This window comes from Equus quagga, chromosome 8 (assembly GCF_021613505.1).
Source record: "Equus quagga isolate Etosha38 chromosome 8, UCLA_HA_Equagga_1.0, whole genome shotgun sequence".
NCBI classification, from domain to species: Eukaryota; Metazoa; Chordata; class Mammalia; order Perissodactyla; family Equidae; genus Equus; species Equus quagga.
In genome coordinates this window covers 82,681,872-82,702,972 of record NC_060274.1, presented here as the reverse complement: position 1 = coordinate 82,702,972, position 21,101 = coordinate 82,681,872, and the positions used below count along the sequence as shown (strand labels likewise).

At 34.4% G+C, this 21,101-nt stretch overlaps 1 protein-coding gene across 1 annotated transcript in view; it reads left to right on the top strand.

Annotated features, from left to right (window-relative positions):
- The window catches only part of SKAP2 (src kinase associated phosphoprotein 2), a 169,456-nt gene that overhangs the window by 80,444 nt on the left and 67,911 nt on the right, over positions 1 to 21,101 (top strand). The gene's annotated exons all lie outside the window — the stretch shown is intronic.

Genomic DNA, 21,101 nt, shown 5'->3' with positions numbered 1-21,101 from the left:
CTAAATATTCACTTCCAAAATTGTAGTCTTTTGTGTAGCTTTCAGCTTTCTCATATAAAGAGTATCTGGCATTTTCATTTATTAAAAGAAAGTTGAAAATATCACCTTTTGCAGTCCTGATAGAAATAATTAATTCAGGTAAGACTCATAAATGAATGCTAAAACTAGTAGGTAGAATTATGAGGAAGAATAGGATATTTACATCATCTCAAAGAATCTCCCCATGAGGTGCTTATTAACTGTAAAGTAAAAAATAGTAACGACAGTGGAGAAATCTGGCAAATACCACCTTAAATAGGTGATGAAAATGAACATCACTCGTGATGGGACAAATTGACATCCTGTGCCTCCTGATATGGTGTGCTGGGCCATAATAATAGGATGAGCTTTGAAAAAAATGCTTTTTTGCCTTTGTATTTTTGGAATTCCTTAGAATAAAAAATTTAGACTTTATGTCATTTATTTCTGAATCTACAAAGAAATTCGTGGTGTTACTAGATCACTTTCAGTGTGACCGCTAATTTTCTTTTTTTGAGATTTTCTTATATGGAAAATCTTGATAATTTTGGTTTTATTAATGTGGCTAAAAAACACAAGAAAAATGGCTTTACTGACACCCCAGCAAGTAAATATTTGGTATTATTATATATAAATGAAAATATAGAAATCTGAAGTCTCAAACTTGAAGATAGCATTTTCTTCAAAATATGTAACTTCAGTTGGTCAATGACATACAATGCTGCTTCCTCCTTATATCCTAAAAAAGAAACTAATGCTTGACTAACAAGTTAGTTCAGTTAAAATTTATTGTTAAGGAGGCTGGCATTACATTTTTGATCTCACATGGGTGTTATTTTGTTCTCTGGCTATGCATGAAACAGTGGCAAATTGGCTTGCAAGTTTATGATTTTGGTTACTTGGGTGTCTTAAGTAAAAGTATGAAAGGTTTTTGAAAGAAGTTATAAATTGCCTTCCTGTGAAACATTCAGTTACTTTCAGCTTAAAAAAATATTTACTGGGACTGGCCTCATGGCCTGCTGGTTAAGTTCAGCACGGTGTACTTTGGTGGCTTGGGTTCGTGGGTTCAGATCCTCAGCGTGGACGTACACCACTTGTCAGCCCTCCTGGGACAGTGACCCACATATAAAGTAGAGGAAGATTGGCACAGATGTTAGCTCAGGGCTAATCTTCCTCAAGGAAAGAAAAAGAAGAAGATTGGCAACAGATTCGCTCAGAGCTGATCTTCCTCAGCCAAAAATTTTTAAAAATTTTAAAAATTACTGTTTCTTAGAAGATATTTTAATTGCATTTAAAAATATAAGCTGTTTATGTACATTACTATGATCTGAAAAATAAGTCAAACATTAGCTTCTCCAGGATATATTGGGCAGCATTGTATGTGTGTGTGTTTCACACACGTACATATATATACACATTTTACACATGTGTATATGTTTGTATGAGAGAACATTAAAATAATCACATGTCCAGAGTCTTAAGGGATTTCGTTAGGAGATTCAAAGACAGCTAACAGTAGACCTAAAAGATTTCAATATGTGTAAATATATAGTTTGCATAATAGGTGTTTTTAAAAAAGTTATGCATAAATTGAACTTTGCAATATCATAATTTAAGCATACTAGAGAAATATCGTCATTTCAAGATGGTGTGAAATAGCATTGGTGACTGTGGCTTCTAAGTAATTTTTAAGGTTTGAAAGAGTTTTGAAACTTATTTTTCTTAGCTGTTAGCAAACTTCTCTACTTATCTAATGTGCCACATTCTTGACGTGGACAGATCACCTGTAACACTGAAGCAGTATGGCTGTCTTTTTATTCAGTCTGTGCATCAGCTTCTTTCAGCAAGGCTAATTAGAACCAGTTGTCTTGTAAGATTTGGTGATGTGTATAATTCTTCTTATAGCAAATTCAACTAACTAGCAAATTATTTTGCTGAATATCTGAAAAGCTATTAGATTTTAAGATTGCATTCTTAAAGCGTGCAACATACCGTATAAGATATTTTTGCATTACATTAAACAGACGTTACATGTCATCCTAGATTTTCAAATGGTAGGTATCATTTTAACGTATTATTATTCATTTTTTAACATTACATATGAATGTAGTATTACTAAATAAAGTAAAAAATTATCAGCTTTGAAAAACTACAGTATTGGCTTTTAGTTATTTTGAAGACTGGGAGTTGCATTAAAGTGGAATTTGATATGGAAAAGGGAATATTGCTACAAATATTGAATTGGAAAGTAAGCTGGAAATGCTTTTCTTCCTGGCTATGGTTCCTTCTCTTCTCCTCGTTCACTACTGAGGGGTTTTTTTGCTGAAGAAGAATCACCCTGAACTAACATCTGTTGCCAGTCGTCCTCTTTTTGTATGTGAGCTGCTGTCACAGGATGGCGGCTGACAGATGAGTGGCGTAGGTCTGTGCCCAGGAACCAGGCCTGGGCCACCGAAGCGGATCGTGCTGAACTTAACCACTAGGCCAGTGGGGCTAGCCCCCAACTACTGAGTTTTTTTTAAAAGACCAGTTATCTTTTCCTGGTTCTCCCATTTTATTCCTTAATTACTACTGGCTTCTGCCCATACTACCTCTTCCCTGATATCTCACCAAATCACTCTAGCCTCCTAATTTCCATATTTCTAATACTTCTTTTTCTTGGACTTTCTGAAACAACTGATTATTCATTAATTCCTCTCCTAAAATTCTATACTCTTTTGGCTTCTGGTCAGACCATTCTCTTCTGGTCTCATAATGTTTCTTCTCAGCCTGTCTGTGGCCGCCTCTTCCTCTAGGAGGAATGAAAAGTATAAGATTTAATAATTTGGTTGGTATTCCTTATTAGACTTAACTAACCAGAAATAGTACATGTAAAGGAGTTTTTCATGTTGTCTTAAAAAAATTAACTTCATTCAATATATTGGGTTAGGAAATAATTTTTTTCTCTATGCCTATTCTGTACTCTTAATTTGACATGAATTTGCATTTTCTTTTCCCTCAAGTAGTCTCAATTAAGGATGCATAGACTATCTGAATTGCAGTAACTTTGTTAAGGAAATTTATGTTGAGTCTTTAAGTAAAATTTAATATGTTTCTAAAGAGGAATCTGTCATATCATCTAATTGTTAAGGATGATTACACTTTTTTATCTCATAACTTTATAATATCTGTTTCTACTAGCACAGAGCATAATATTGTCAATTGCTTTTCAGTATGAAAATGCATCTCTTTTTCATTTAAAGCTTTAAGTGTTTAAATGCTTTTTTCAGATTTTCTTCAAGTGTAGACTATGAAGTATCATTTTCTGAGAACAGGAACTTTTACAGAATTCTCCAAATGGTTTGTACATATCGGCCTCTTTTCTTGGCCAGAAAACCTCTATTTACCTTCACTTAAAAAATTAAGAACAAAACATGCTTTATGAATAAGCATTCTAGAATCAGCTAGAAGACTTTTCAAACCAAAAATAGGGATATATTTCCTGAGGAGTATGAGTTCAATAAGTCAGGTGACTGGAGTTGGGAAGGGGTAGTGGTGAGCCTATTTGTAAACTTTGGATTCTGAATGTTAATTTTAAGCTTCCTTTTAAAAAAAACCAGTGTTTGTAGAGCTTATCCTGTCAGCAATATCCTGTGTCAATTGTCAGGTCCTGTTTAATGTGTGGAGATGTGTTAATCTGCTATGGCCAGCGCTGTAAGAGGTTGGGATAAACAGCGGGCTCACGCAGATGAAGAGGGATTAACTGTGTGCATTGAGCAAACTCTTCAATCACTGAACCAGTGATTTTACGAAGGATTAGCTGCTGCTTTTACAAATATTGATTACTGATTTGCTACTCAGAATGGAGATGACATAACTTGTGCAGTTGCCGTGTAGTGCGCTCTTTGAAGTGTACATCATTCATATTAATGGATTTGTCATAGGCATTATAGAAACTGACAGATTTATTATAGCAGCAGTTGCTAGAACTGTTATGGTTAAGGTTGTGTCAGCATATCTATTAAAACTTCAGGATTTTAGACGTTTATAGTATAGCCATAAAATTCATTTCCCAGGTGGAATTTGGAATACCAGTTATAGCCTGGCACAATTATTTTTATGCATATTTTTACATGAATCCGTTTGAAGGCATTTAAGTTGACATAGAACAAAAAAATACATTATTGTATTATATTTGTAGTATCAAAAAATTTAGATTTATGTCACTTTGAAAATATTTTAATTTCATCATAAATACTTGCTTTCCAACCAACAACGTGTCTAGTCCATGTGGATTTCCAGAAATCCATCAGTATTTTTCCCAGAACAGGGTTTGTCTTGAAGCCTTTGGTTGTTTCTATAATCAGGTGGAGAGTTTTAGAAAATATAAAAATATCTGCATAATTAAAAATTGATGACTGTTTTGTTTCATTGAAGTTACTTTTTTAGAACACTAACAAATCAGTAGTAAGAATTAGAATGATCTACGTCAGAGAAAAGATCTTCCTTTAATCTTTTTAAGAAATCAGTTTTCTTACAAATATTTTCATCATGTCACAGCAGGAAGGCTTTTCAGAGAGTTGAGCTGTGTCTTGAAGGATGAACTGGAAGCTTCTAGGCAGTGAGGGTGGGAGGGGTGGTAAAGAGGGGAAAGGTGAGAGGTAGCACATTCCAGGCCGAATGAAAGCTTGTGTGGATGCACGAGACTTGGCCTATTTGAAGACTAGCCAGGTGAAGGAACATTCTCAAAGTAATACCTTCATATGAGTCAAGAAGATTGTTTTTAAATCGTATTATTTTACCATAAAACTACACTTGTATTGATTAAATCTTCTAGTTTACTAGTTGAAATTTTTCTATGATTTAAATAATATGAATTGATTTAATTTAAATTGCTTAAAAACCTGTAGACATTCTTTTTTGCTTTTCATTTAAAAAATTCTATTACGTAAAATTTTAAATGTAATACATGTTAGTGACAAAGAAAAAGTTGTTTCCCCCACAAAAAAAAAACTCCCTAGAAGTAAGAACTCTTAACAGTTCTGAATGTGTCCTTCCTGACTTTTGCCCCCTGAACTGTACAAATGTATTTGTGCTAGAATAAATATGGTATCAGATCTTTTTAAGTTAAAAAATGGGATATCACTATATTTATTATTTTACAACTTATGTTTTTCACCTAAGTATCATGGATATCTTTCTACATTAGTACGTATCTTTCCACCTTAATACACATAGATCTACATACTCATGTTTTAATAATACACATTATTTAAAATGGTTTCATAATGCCCCTCTTGCTGGACACTTTCCATTTTTCTACTGTCACAAATAGTGTTTCAGTGGCTCTTCGGGCACATACACCATTAGGAGTGTGTGCTTTATTTTTGTGGGATAGATTTGTGGGAGGTGGATTCTCAGAGCACTGTCAGTTCTCGTCCACAGAGCCGTAGGAAGTTAGGCTCCCCAGAGCAGCTCCGGAGAGTGCCGGCTCTTCCTGCCCTCCCTGCTGTTTGATCTTACTCATCTTTTCAGTTTTTGCCAGTCTCATAAGTTAAAAAGTAGTATCTTGTTTTAGTTTGTTTCCTTTAGTTTTTATGAGGTTCGTTTATACATTCAGCAAAATTTAATGAGTACTTACTGTGTCCCAGGTGCTAATCCAGGCACTGGGCACACACAGTGGACAGGACAATGGTGATCTCTGAGCTCATGGCACTTAGATTCCAGTGAAGGTGAGGCGAGCTGGGGGAAAGACAGTTCATCAGGCAACACTCATCTTTTTTCATGTTTATTGGCCTTTGTACTTATTCCAGGAATTGCCTGTTTCATATTCTTTACCTGTTTTTCTGTAAAACTGTTTTTCTTTTTCTTATTGATCTGCAGGAGTTCATTGTCCATTGTGACATCCATGCAAATATTTTTTCCCATCCACCCCTTGAAAAAGTGATCATTTGACAAGTTAATGATTGTACTAATTCTTATCCATGGATGGAATTGTAATACCATACCTGATTTCGTTGGTTGGTAAGGGATCTTTGGACCAAGTGTTAAATTTCCTTAATTTTCCATCCTCTGAGGAATTCATGAGTCATTTCTTTTCTCTAATTTAATGTACCTTAATATTTAAAAAAATATATTAGAACTTTGAATCTTGCCTGAGACTTGAGGCTATCCAGATGCAGGGTACTTAATTGAATTAATTGATTTAGTTACTAGCTATTATCTCATTAGGAAGATAGATATATATGTAAATTTTTTCTTTTTTTTTTTTTTTCAGTGAGGATATACACTATGGTCTATTCAGACATGATTTAACTACAGGCTGAATTTGTAGAAAAACATGTAATGGAATATCTTATCATAAGAGCTCACTGTGTCTGAATTGATTTTGAAAAAGTTGTGTTATATCATTGATTCATATGGAATTTGAGTGGGAGGTATATCTTTTGGATTTTAAGTCTTTTACATTTTTGAGAGATTGTTGTGTGTTTCAAATACTCCTGAGCAAACTACAGATTCAGAGTTCACACTGTTGGACTGCCTTCAACTCCCTGCGGTAACTGCCAGCCCCTTACATTGCGATGAGAGAATGCAGCTGAACTGCCTTTGGTGTGAGGTTCATGTGTGGCTGAGTAGCAGTTTGTTTACATGAAGTTGCATCAGTAGTTGCATGTTGCTAGCAAACTTTTTATCCTGTTTAAGATTGCATGAACTTCTTTTACTGAGTTTTAATTTTGACATTTTCAGTTTGAATGAAAAACTTAAACTTTAGTGGTGAAATTGTTCTGATAATGACAGCCTTTAATTGGGAGAAAAGAAGACCATAGGCGATTGGGCTGTGTCAGCTCTCTGAACCCGGAGCTGGGATGGTCGACACAGTGAACAATTTACTCGACTGCCTTATGATGTCTAACTCGTAGTAAATATCAGTTTCTTTATTTGGCAGTTGATTTTTTTATATCATGGATACTAATTTTTAAAAATATGCTAAAATCACATGGCTAAAAATGGGCACTTTTTATCCTATCTGTTCAGTCCCAATTTCTTTTTTTCCTTCTTATTGTATTTCTTACTTTACGTTTGTTGTTATAAAGTTTAGAACTGGAATGGAGTGTCATTAACTGTGAAGTAGATCTTAGGGTGGGAAACGAATAGAAGACGACTCCTCCTCTTCAGTTGTTCTCGCCCTCTTCTGATATCTTGTGTCTCACTCTTGTGTTTGCTCATCAGTTTCTTCTTCCCCCACTCTTTGTCAGTGGGGGACTGCACCAGTTACAGTGGAAGATGTATTACAGTTTTATAAAATTATATTAATGACTCGGAAGTTAGATACTCTATAAATAAAAATTATCATCCTCATGATCACTTGTATGTCTGGCATATTCCTTGTTTTCAGTATGTGCTGATTGTGTTTTATCTACTTATTAACATTCTTTTGATTTTGTATTAAACATCTTAGAGCATATTTTGTAAATCTTATAAACTAGTATTAAGTGAGGTTTTTAAAATATACCATTAAGAGCAATGTAGTTTACTTCAAAATTGTGCTTGTACAGTTTAAATAAGTGCGCTTTTGATCTTGATGCTCACTCAAGTTTGACTCTCTGTCTTCTGATCCCTTGCTCAAAGTCTAGTGAATAAGACAAACTTGTGAGCACGTTATTTTAGCCTAACATTATAGGTGCCGCACGGATGTCTCTCTCCCTGGCCAGTCTCACATATGGCTGTTAACACTTATTCCCCTCTGAGCTAAGGATCAGAAAGAGGATTAAGCATGTAGTATGCTTTTATTTTCAGGTACTGGAAAAAAAATGCTATACATTAACTCTTCTAATATTGAAATTTTAATGTGTACTCTCTAGTAATTTACTCAGTTAGATAACAGAATTAGAAAAGAATTAGCTTTCTAATTCTTTCACTTACCCAGGCGTCCATATTATTATCAGTTCATCCTGAAGAGGAGACTTAGGCATTTTATCATTCTCAGTAACATGTTGTTCTGTGGATGTTTTATTTATGTGAAGTAGGCATTTGTTTAAACTTTGCAAGCTACAATTATTCTGGCACCGAGTTAGAACTTTGTGGGCAATTACTGATTTGTTTTTGTGTTAAGATGATCTTCATCCAGGCATATGTCCCTGCCAAGCTATTAAACTTTATAAATTTATAATACGGGTATATCAACATTCCCCCGGCTTGGCTGCTTGTTAAGGGCTGTGGCTCTTCAGCAGTAACATAAAAGAGCTGGGTTGTTTTCTCGCAGGGATGACATCTCCTGCTTGGCATTTAACATTTACCAAAAGTTTGATCAAGACAACGTGTATTGTATTTTGGATCATACTTGTATTTTGGAAGGATTGTCTGAAAAACACGCAGGGCATCTGTTCCTATAGGTACTCTATGATCTTATTCTTGAGTTTAACGAAGCTGTTGGGAGCTGTGTACTTGGGCTACCTGCTTCTGTGTTCTGGAGAATTGCTTTTACTGAATTTTGCTTTGGTATTATGCTGTTGGCTCAATGTGAGTGATGTCATACAAAGCAGCCCCATGAAACTTTTATTTTACTTACTGTAAAAATGTTATTGAGGACATTGAGAACATATGGGAGAAATTTCTTTCTCATTTCAGTACCAGGAACCAGGAATAGTTGTTGTATGGTTCTCCCTGAGCAATGATCTGTATTTATCTTATGGACAATAAATCACATAATTTATTATTTCTTGCTTCATGTTGGTTGTTACAAAGCTTATAACTGAATTTTTGGTCCACTTCTGCTAACTGTAAATGACTTTGTAGTTCCAGCTTGTTTTGTGTTCTGCCCTGACTCCTAGTTTTGCCTTGATTTTTTACCTATATTTTATTTTTTAAAAATTTGGAATAATTTCATTTATAGAAAAGTTGCAAGAATAGTACAAAGAATTCTCATTATTTGTACACTATTTGTACCTGTAACCCTTCCCTCAGGTTCCCTGAACATTGATACTTTTTATACAGGTATTTGCTTTCTCTCCCCCTGTAGATACACAATTTTCTCCTGTCTGCTTTTAATTTCCTTACCAAGTGTATCTGTACAAATTCCTGTGCAATGCTTTTTTTGGGGGAACGAATCAGTGTATTACTAAATAATAATAGGTAAGAATGTGGTAATTTCAAACTTATATTGAAAAAAGAGACCCATAGAAATACTTGTTTCAAGTGGAAGAAAGATAAATTGTGTGTGTGAGAGACAGAGAGAGAGAGAGAAAGGAGAGGCAGAGGACGCATGTATTTTAAGAGGATACTTATAACACTTTGAATGGCAGGAGAGGGGAAATGGCAAGGCTTTTTCATTAAAATAAAAGTTAGGGAGCTGTCTTCTTATATAGAAACAGGTAATAAATACTAAAGCATGAAGAATTTTTGGGAATGTATTTGCTTTAGTAATCAAGCCCAATTTGGTAATCAGGTAATCAAGTAGGACCATAAGTAGAGAGTCTTAATTCAGAAATGTTTACTTTTTATTAATTTCAGTTAGGCACAAAATAATTTTATATTTGATAGTTCTCATACTAAATATTTTTCACTTATTTTAACTGTCTCTCAATAGTAAGATTCTTTTGGGAGATGGGAATGGTGACTATTGTTTGTGTATCTGTTCACTTTCTTCAAGGCAAAAACAAAAACATAGGCTTTATTATATCATATAATATAGAAGACATTCTAACTCTGCATATTCCTATTTCAGATGTTTCAGATATGATCTTCTGTTGTTAAAAGCTCTAAACTTTTAGTACACAGAATAGGAAAAATAAGTGAATAAAAATGAACTTGATGGGACCAGTCCCGTGGTTTAGTGGTTAAGTTTGGTGTACTCTGCTTTGGCAGCCCAGGTTCAGTTCCCAGGGGCAGACCTACACCACTCGTTGGTGGCCATGCTGTGGCAGTGAGTCACATATAAAATAGAGGAAGATTGGCACAGATGTTAGCTCAGGGCCAATCTTCCTCAGCAAAAAAGAAGAAGAAGAAGAAGAACTTGAATATTTCAAATGAGAAAAATGTTATTCATATTCTGAAAGTAATTGTAAAATTTATAGCTTAAAACTCACAACAAAAAAACAGTTGCAAAAGATAAAAAAATAAAAGATTGCCCTATTGTCTATGTGAAAATAAAACATAGTTGAATGCATAGGAGCTAAAGAACTCGTTTCTTATTTGTATGCCATTTGCTAGAGGAATCTGCTTACAAAAAGAGCCTCCTTTTCCTTCCATAAATATCAGTTTTCCCATTACTAGTTTATCCCATGTTTGTGTGTATGTGTTTTTAAACCAAAGTGGAAGTCTTTAAAAAAGACATTTTTAGGGGCCGACCCTGTAGCCAAGTGGTTAAGTTCATGTGCTCCACTTCAGCAGCCCAGGGTTTTGCCGCTTCGGATCCTGGGCACAGACGTGGCCCCACTCATCAGGCCATGCTGAGGCAGCGTCCCACATGGCACAACCATAGGCACTCACAACTAGAATATACAACTATCTACTGGGGGGCTTTGGGGAGAAGAAGAAGAAGAAGAAAAGATTGGCAACAGATGTTAGCTCAGGTGCCAATCTGAAAAACAAAAAGACATTTTTAGGAAGCAAAATTGACTTCTCTAAAATCTTGTAGAAAATGAAAAAAACGTTCTAGAATTTTAAATGCATAATATTTTAAAATATATTATTCTGCTGTTAAGGAGTTAATTTTATATAATCATGCTTACTTTAGTGCTATAGAGCAGTAATTCAATGATGTGGTCATATAGTTTCTATAGATGGAGTCACTTCTTCCATCAAGAGTAGAACATAGCGTTTCAGAGAATGGGCTTTGTTGGACAGAATCTAGGGTCCTGGATCCACCACTTAACTGTGACCTTGATTTCCCCTTGATAACATGGAGCTAATAATGCCTCCCTTTGGGGGCTGTGGGAGAATGAATGACATGATGGCTGTATCATGCTTAACTCGTGCTAAATGCTTACTAAATGTTAGCTGTTGCATTATTATTACCTCACTGACCCATGCTGATATCTGTATATATTTGACAATGCTTTTAAAAAAAAGCGGCTTATGACATGGTCTAGCAATATAGAAAGTCTTGTGTTTGATATAGAGGTAGCATAGGTAAGGAAGGAGTAAGCTAATTAGTAATTATTTTTAAAATTTTATACATAAATCATTTGACTTTTAAAATGCTGCCAACAAGTTTTCAATGAGATTGAGTTTATTTTTCCTAGTTGCCTACTTTAGGTAATATTTAGAAAAGGACCTGGCACATAATACTTACTAATAAATATTTGTTTAATACATGAATTGAGTGTTCCTTTTCATTTATACTAATCTTTACTATGTACAATACCATCAAATATTTTTTCGTGCGTGCATCAGATTTTTTTCCCCCAAATATCTATAGCTGGAAAGGAATTTGTATTGTTAAAAGGTGTTTGGCTTTCACATTTTATTGTAGTGGTTTATCTTTTCAGCTTTCTGATTGTTTTCTTGTGTATGGAACAATGGACTTGGCAAATCTGAGTTGCCATTTTAAAATAATAGTAATAAGAACTAGCATTTCTTAGAGCTATCTTAAGTGCTATCCTACTAAATCTCCATAGTAATTCTCTGTAGTGTGCCCTCTTATTAGTTACATTCACAAATTTGAAAACTAAAGTTAATGAAATCAAGAAACTTGTCTAAGTCACAGAGTGGTCAAGCTATAATTTGAATCCAAGACCCTTAGGATTTGAATACAATTCTAAGAGGCAAAATCAGACTGAGGCACCTCTTCGTGTTAAAGAAAAACATTAAAACCTAGTTCATAATTGTATGTATTTAATTTTGTATTATTTAGAGTATCCGTGAAAATTTGATATATTTAAAATTTTATTTTTAACTTAAGGAGAATTAAAAGGTGTATTCCTTTTAAGCTTGTATCTCAGTTTTGCAAAGCATTTGTGTATCATAGACTTTTTAAAAGGGCTGTTGTTTTTCTGAATTCAATTAATTTTTTCCTTGCTACAGAGAAGATGATTAAGATATAGGTAGATATATACGTACATATATATACAAAAATCAGTAGCCAATTGATATGTATAATGAGGGGTACAATATACACAATAATAGTCCCTCAAAGAAGTCCAAATTCTAATCCTTGGAACCAGTGAATGTGTAGTTACATGGCAAGGAGAATTAAGGTTGCAGATGGAATAAATTTGCTGATCAGCTGACCTTAAAATAAGGAGATTATCTAGGTGGCCCCATTGTAAATAAAAGAATCCTTAAATGGGGAAGAAGGAAGCAGAAGAATCAAAACCAAAGAGAGGGTGTTGTGAGGACCAGTCATCTTACTGGCTTTGAAGATGGAAGGGGGCCCTAGCCAATGAAATAGTTCAGCCTCTGGGAGCGGGAAAGACAAGGAAATAGGTTCTCCCCTGGAGCCTCCAGAAGGAACCTGCTGATGTCTTGATGTTAGCCCAGTGAGGTGCTTTTTTGGACTTCTGACCCTCAGAACTGTAAGATAATAAATTTGTGTTGTTTTAAGCCACTGGGAAAATAAAAAAGATGTAGACAGATACCAAGTAGCTGAAAAGTTATTCTATCTAGGACATAAAAATTGATTCAAATTCTTTCTGTGAAATCTAATGATATTTTACTAATAAGCAGCCTTTACCAAAATATAAAAGCATAAAGGGTGCCCTGTATTATAAATATATGAAATAGTAGACTTGTTTGTAGAGTGAAATTTCTCATTTTGAACCTTATTTTTAAATGATTCAGTATATTGGTATGCTTTCATCTCTGTAAATAATTGAGGGAGTCTTACAGGGGTTTCCATAAGTCAGTAACTCTCAAATTTTTAGATAAAAAGCATTTTAAAATTCTATAAGGAATCATTTTCATGTGTTATAAAAGTGTGATACCTCATGGTCTATCACTACACCAAAGAATGAGAAATTTTAAAGAGTTTTTTTTTACATCTAATTTTATGAGTTAGGGACAGCAGTCCTATATTAAAAATTTCTCTGAAAAAGCAATCTTCAGATATATTAATTAGGTAGTTCAATTCTGGTCACCTACTTAAGTGAACTCTAAAGTATAAGAAGCAGTTTTAAGTGAATGAGAAGGAAAATGTAACTCTGGATAATATAATCCACACATACTTGGATCTGTGGCTTTTTGACTATTATATTAATGGATATTGATGAGCACACTTGATTTCAGATTTCTCTTAATTTTGATTCTTAACTATTCTCTTAATTAAACTATCATTGCCATTTGAATTTTATGTATTTTGGTAGATTTCCGTGAAAATTAGTAGCAGCCACAATTATATATGTATATATGTTTTGATATAAAATAAAAGCTTTTGATTGGACTCTAAACAGACCTTTAATATATGTTTTGGATCATATTCACGAAGCATTTCTTGCATGCATATAATAGCTATTGTCTTCTTTGCTTTTGGATAGACCTATTGAAGACATATTGGAACTCTCCTGAGGTTATTGGAATTTCCCTTTCAAGTAGTAGAGTTAATAAAGGCAAACTTGAATTACCCTAATGGTTATTCAGTTTTTGCTTGGTAGCTTTCAAAGTGACTTGCCACTTTACGGGGGGTAGGGGAGCGGGGGAGACTAACAGATGGCAAACCTGTGAGTTACACCCTCTGCTTTTGCCCCCGGTGTCATCACGTGGGCCACTTTATCAGTCATTAAAGCCTTGTCCCAAGGGCTTAACCCCCCTGGGAATTTTGTGGTCCTACTAATTGGTAGTTGACCATCTTTGTGTCTAAGCATGATTTGAGTAATTTTTTTTAAAGAAAATATCATGATATCCTTAGAGATCACCAGTACTAGTGCATTCATTGGTTTATCCTTTCTGAAGAGAGCAATAGTGATAAGTGAGAAAATGAGCTCTGTGAAAGGACTATGCTAAAGAAACATAATTAGTAATCTTTTAGTTATTGTAGTGATTATTTTCTTAAAGGTTATTATTGTTTGATATGTCCACTGAACACAAAATAATTTTCTTTTTGTCACTAAAAAGACTGATAAAAAGATTTGAAGTTCCAAGTTTTCCATATGGAGGGGAGAATTATTAGAATATGAAAAATATTTAACTTATATATTTATTTTCTTTCACAGTTATTCCAGGCCAAGATTCTAGCTAGAAATTAAACTTTTGAAATGACATAAAACAGTTCTATGCTAAATCCACAGTTGCTCTATGAAAATATATGTTGTGAACAGTTTCCACATTTGACATCTTTGAAAGTTGAATCTATCTTGGACCTTGGCCATTTCTTACTGAAAATGCAAGAAACATATTAGTGTGGATGTATTTCATGGAGTCCTATGATTGGGAGGACCTTGGAGATGCTCTAATCTAATTTCTTTTCATGTTTTCGATGAGGAAAGTGATACATAGAGAGGCTTAGTGACCCACTGAAGGTCACAGATTTGCAGAGCTGGGATTTCATCACAGACTTAGTGAAGCTATACCATGCATCTTGAAGTCAGTGTTAATGTAAAACTAAATTTCTAGGTATTTGCTGTATCATGAAACCATTTTATTTAATATTTATATCCAAGTTAAGTTTATGATTCTCTCCCTTGGTAGGGCGTAGTCTTTTTTGTTTCGTTTTGCAAGTATACTAGTGAATTTTTGTATTTAAAACCTTTTAGAATAATAAGGAAAAAAAGTGTCAGCAATTCTGTGTCATTCTATCCATTCTATATTCTCTTGAAACAGGGAAAATGACATCTAAGTTTCTGTGCAAATGTGAAGTAAAGTGTAGTTAAATTGCACATGTGGAGTAATGAGTTCTGAACCAGTAATAGCTCTGGGAGCTGAGGCTCATTTATAGACTGTTTCCTAAAGCAAAGTACCCTTTGCCAGAAATGTCTACAAGATACTGGACATTTTCTGGAAAGATACAGGAAACAAAACATAAAGCATTTTTCTACCTTTGTACAAAATTATATGCATTAAATATTGTCTGAAAATATACTTCAATTCTGATGACCGCTTCTTAAGAAAAATGAACTCAAGCTGGAGAAGTTAACCTAGACAATCAAATAACCACTGAGCTGATCAAGGGAGGAGAAGGTACTGCCAACATGAAATGAGAAACTAAAATGATTACTATTCTTGGAAAATTGAAGCCTAATATGTGTTTTAAATATAAAGCAATCATCAAGTGGGTGGATACTGTAAAAAAAAAAAAGGGGGGGGTGTCCATTTATCAAATTCAGGAGTGCTAGAATGACCAGGCATTTAAAAAAGTATCACGTATAAGTCAGAATAGACGAAGGGAAGCACTATCTCCCCCCAGGAGGTGGCCAATTTATGGAACTCAGTATTCCAATTATCAGGTGAAAATGAAGAATTTAAAAAGATTTAGATAAACTCATGGATGTTTTGTTCATATCAATTGAGAGAAAAAAAGATATTGTTGAGGGACTTATTAACTTTTTGCAGTTCAAGGAAAGCAGTCACAAGGTGTGATGACAGAATATTTGACTAAACCAAGATCTTGACTTAGGGAAAATTCTTATGAGCAAAAACAATCTTTTTTTTTAATATATATATCTCCATTCTTTTCCAATCTTAGGGTAAAGAAATCTTCAGTTGTGTAAAGGTAGAGGGAAAAATTATACTAATTGAAAGTTTAGTGTTCATGTTGAAACCTATACAAATGCCATGTGATAAAGACAAAAGCCAGTAAAAGATGAGTAAATTGAAGCCAGTGAAAGGTGAGACTCAGAAACCCAGCAGGAATTTTGTGCAAAGTCTAGGTCAACCAACCATAAAGCTGTGAACATATTAATGCGATGAAGCTGATGATATTGTAGTAATTTATTAATGATAAATAGTGAAATGAGGCTTTAGAGTCTTTGGAAGTCTAGCATTTAAATTGGTCACCAAAGTTGCATGTCAAAAGATAAAAAGGATAGTGAAAAACAGATGTCTGTTTTGAAAATGTCTTCAAATCACTCAGGTCCCTTGAGGCCTATCCGTAGTCCCACATGAAAAGCCAAGTAGGTAGAAAGGAAACTGAATTTTAAAAAGCTAATTCCAGAACTCAGTAGTTAGAACTTACACAGATTTAAAAAAAAAAAGAAAAATCTTTGCTTTAAATTGCACTCTGGAAGTGATGCCTGACTGTAAGTCTTAGAAAAATAAATGCATTTAAAGAGGTAACAGACTGGGATATAGTTAATGTAAGTGTGTGTCTGCGTGTGTCTGCGTGTGTCAGGGAGGAGGGATTAGGAGACGTGACAGTCTTGGAGAAGGTCCAGGAATAGCGCATTGAGACAACTAGTGCCGGACAAAATTGTAAATTAAACAAAGTTTGGTAATTTAGATTATTTTGAGAAAAGAGGTACAAAAAAGAAAGGATGATTGGATTCCTCTCTTCCCTCTAACTCTTTCTCCCCCTAACTCTTAACTCTCTTCATCGCCCTCACTCCCCTCTCCTAGGAATTTTCATGCTGTTCAAGGCCTTTTCTTCCAAGTAAAGCATTTTATGATATGGACCTACTTTTCCACCATCCTTTATCCTACATACAGTAATTCAGGTGTCCACCTTGCTAATGCCAAGACTGGTCTTATACCCAACCAATCTAACATCTGAAATATGCCCTAATGATAGTTCCTGCCAAAGAAAATTCATATTTTTCTCTGAAATTAAAATAATTATTTTTCCCTTTGAAATAATTATTTTTAATAGTTAAAACTTTTTAAAAGATAAAACATTTCTTGGGGCCAGCCCCATGGCCTAGTGGTTAAGTCTGCATGCTCCACTTCAATGGCCTGGGGTTTCACCAGTTCAAATCCTGGGCACAGACATGGCACCGTTCATCAGGCCATGCTGAGGCGGCATCCCACATACCACAACTAGAAGGACCCACAACTAAAAGTACACAGGTATGTGCCGGGGCTTTGGGGAGAAAAAGGAAAAATAAAATCTTTAAAACAAAAACCTTATTTCTTAAATACATTACAGATGTTTAAGCATTCCACTGTTTTTCATCCTAGAGTCAAGGAAAAAAGTTAAAGCAATAGGTTCATAAAATTGCCAAGATTGGGTGATACCTTAGTTTTTAGGTAATTTGTTTTTGACTTTCATACTTTTCTATTCTTCTCTATTTTTCAGATTCTAGAACCCATTCCTTTAGCTTGCTAGTAGACTGTGTCCACTATATACACAGTTTTTTTTTGTTTGTTTTCCAAAGATTGGCACCTGGGCTAACAACTGTTGCCGATCTTCCTTTTTTTTTCTTCTGCTTTATCTCCTCAAACCCTCCCCTGTACACAGTTGTATATCTTAGTTGCAGGTCCTTCTAGTTGTGGGATGTGGGATGCCACCTCAATGTGGCCTGACGAGCGGTGCCATGTCCTCGCCCAGGATCCGAAACCTGGGCTGCCACAGCGGAGCATGCGAACTTAACCACTCGGCCACGGAGCCGGCCCCTACACAGTTTGGTTTTAAAGCAAAAGTTTCAAGACACATTCCAGAACTCTTGAGTTGTCTTTTAAACAGTGACCTTGTGAATAAAATACCAAACTAAGTGTAAGAAATTTGGAGTACACTACTGCAGCCTTTTTCCCATTGAGTTGCTAGGAGTTGCTGCATGTTTATTTGAATTCCTTGTGATCTTGTTATCATTTTGCATGTTTCAGATTCAGAAATTGCAAGTTGGAGAAGACCCATTCCTTGCCTACTCTTGTAGGGTGTTAATTTTAAGGTCTAATATTTTGACCCGCTTTAGAAGAGTAGGACTGTTCTATAAGAAATACATGCTCATTTTATAAAAAAAAAGACTAGTCTTTGTCAGTATATGCTTATTTCTTCAGGGTACTGAAAACTTTTGCCACTTAAGCAAGCCCATGTAGTAATTGTCTGCACTATAAATAGGCTGCCGTAGAGTATAGGTTTATTTTTTTTCTCCCCTTGGTTAGGATATAATTTCTTCATCAACCACTTTCACCTAAGCAGAAGGAAACCTTTGAACTGCTTTTAAAATAACTGCAATGCTTAACTTGTGCAATTACCAAATCATACTTTTTTCCATCTTTCCAGGTAAAATTCTCTAAGCAACATTAAATAGTTTTACATTCACATTGGCATCTATTCATTTGAATTACTAGTTACAGTTATACTAACATATAATAGTAATATTTAATTATAACAATTAATAAAAGCCAATATTTACTGAATGCCTACTATTGTGCTAAAGGATTAAGGCTGGGTGCTAAACTTACTTTTGGGACAAGGGTGTGAGTTTTGATAGTGAAGCAGAGCTGATAAGGTGTTGTGAATTTGTTGGAATGTGCTGTGATTGGCTGTGTTGCATAGTTTCCCATGGTGAGATAATGTAATTGTGGTGTTTGGCAAACGTTTGGCAGCTCAGATAGGTTTGTAAAGAGCCTTACCTTCCTTTTCTTCATGTATCATTATACCTGCATTTATATAGTCTTAATTCTTTTGATCAATGTGAATCTTCCTCAATGGTGATGTACTATTGATAATTGTTGGTATAGTGGTATGAGGTCTGAATTATGTGATAATTCATGTTTTTTGAAGAGGAATTACTACTTTTTATGTCATGTTACAAGTTTTCAATTTCTACCATCTAAAAGTATTGTTTTGGTATGTTTATGATTCTATAGAAATCAAATGGTTCTTCTAAGAACTTAAAATCTAAAGGTATTACTATTAAACTTTTTAAAAAAAATTTTGCATGTGTCTTGAACAAATCCTAGATATTGGACAAATAGCAAAAAAGATTTAGAAAAATGAAATTTCAGTTAGAAAACTTGCTTTTTTTCCACTTTAGGAATGAAATAAAAGGTTATATATTAGAAACATGAATTTAGAATTCAGAATAAGTATTGCTTGTGACATTAAACTTTATTGTGATTTATCAGGTGGAAATTTAATCAACATTTTCTTAAAGCAAAAGCCTCTGGTAATAGATATATTCACCCTAGTAAATTCTAATTTCCCTCCTGTTCCTCCTCCTCTTCTTTTTCTCCTGCTCCTTTTTTTTCTGACCAGTAACTTTTTAAAGTTCAAAGCTATGTTAAAGGTGCCCATTTCTCTTCAGAATAGTTTAAAGTTTCTTCTTAAGTTTGAGAGGGTTAATTTAGAACATTTATTATGCCGAATGGAAGTGAGTGGGTCATAGGACTACTTCTCAATGAGCCTTATCTAGCCAAGTGGAGGTAATTAATTCCTTCCCATGTCCTCTTCCTTCTGTAGTTTAATTTCATCCTAAATGGACAGTGCTTAGGAGTTTATTTCCATCATCTTAAAGACATAAAATTATTTATAGGATATTTGCAGTGAATATTCTTGTTTTTACCACTGTGGACAAATTGCTTGTAAATTTTTTCATGACACACAATAATCATACTAAAATATATCATGAATATATTTGCTTTCTCGTTCTAAGATGATGTGATATGATGTTTCTCGCAAAGAGATTTTGTGTGGTTGACTTAAGAACTCTACAGGCCAGTTAAAAAAAAGCCTGAGCACAAGCAAACTTCCACAGACAGTAAACTATGGTCTTGCTTAGTTGGAGAAGTAAGTACTTTATTTTCAGGAATCTTATTTAGAAAGGAAATTTTCCTAAATGATTTTATATTAGCTAGAATTTCATATTCTTATGTGATATAATATTTCCATATTTACTTTTTTGTCAGTAACCTAGGTTAATAAAAAAGTGCTATTAATCATTTTTTTCTTTTAAAAAAAAAAATCAAACCACAGTCACCCTCTTTAATTTAGTGGTTGACTAGGACCTGTTCACATAGATAAGATTTCTGTATGTGATTTTTTTTTTTATTAATGTTATGATAGATTACAACCTTGTGAGATTTCAGTTGTACATTTTTGTTAGTCATGTTGTGGGTACACCACTTCCCCCTCTGTGCCCTCCCCCCACCCCCCCTTTTCCCTGGTAACCACCGATCAGATCTCCTTATCAATATACTAATTTCCACCTATGGGTGGAGTCATATAGAGTTCGTCTTTCTCTGACTGGCTTATTTCACTTAACATAATACCCTCGAGGTCCATCCACGTTGTTGTGAATGGGCCAATTTTGTCTTTTTTTATGGCTGAGTAGTATTCCATTGTGTATATATACCACATCTTCTTTATCCAATCATCAGTTTCTGGGCATGTAGGCTGGTTCCACGTCTTGGCTATTGTAAATAATGCTGCGATGAACATAGGGGTGCAATGGACTCTTGAGATTTCTGATATCAGGTTCTTAGGATAGATACCCAGTAATGGGATGGCTGGGTCATAGGGTATTTCTATTTTTAACTTTTTGAGAAATCTCCATACTGTTTTCCATAGTGGCTGTACCAGTTTGCATTCCCACCAACAGTGTATGAGGGTTCCTTTTTCTCCACAACCTCTCCAACATTTGTCGCTCTTGGTTTTGGATGTTTTTGCCAATCTAACGGGTGTAAGGTGATATCTTAGTGTAGTTTTGATTTGCATTTCCCTGATGATTAGCGATGATGAACATCTTTTCATGTGTCTATTGGCCATATTCATATCTTCTTTTGAGAAATGTCTGTTCATGTCCTCTGCCCATTTTTTGATTGGGTTGTTTGTTTTTTTGTTGTTAAGCAGTGTGAGTTCTTTGTATATTATGGAGATTTGTATGTGATTTTTATATACAAAAATATTATAGTAAATAGCTTCTTCCTTTGTATAGATCAAGTTTATTCTGAAAAAAAAAGAAACATGGATCCATTTATTGAACAATTATTCAAGTATTTATACTGGCTTTCCCTAAAACTTTATATACATTTCAAAATTGGTGCTCTATTTTAAATATATTTTAATGATATTGTTTTATGTTTACTGAGTGAAATTGATCTATCAGGGAACTTAAATTAGTGCTTCAATTTTAAGCTTTATTTCTTAAGGAAAAATATCTATGGTTTTATCACTGCTACCATGATCCCCATATTTTAAAAAACCCAGCTGGTAATTCTGTGATCAAGTTGTATTTAATAAGCTCCCTATCAAAACACTTTTTTTATCATAAACTATATTGAAACTATTTCCACTG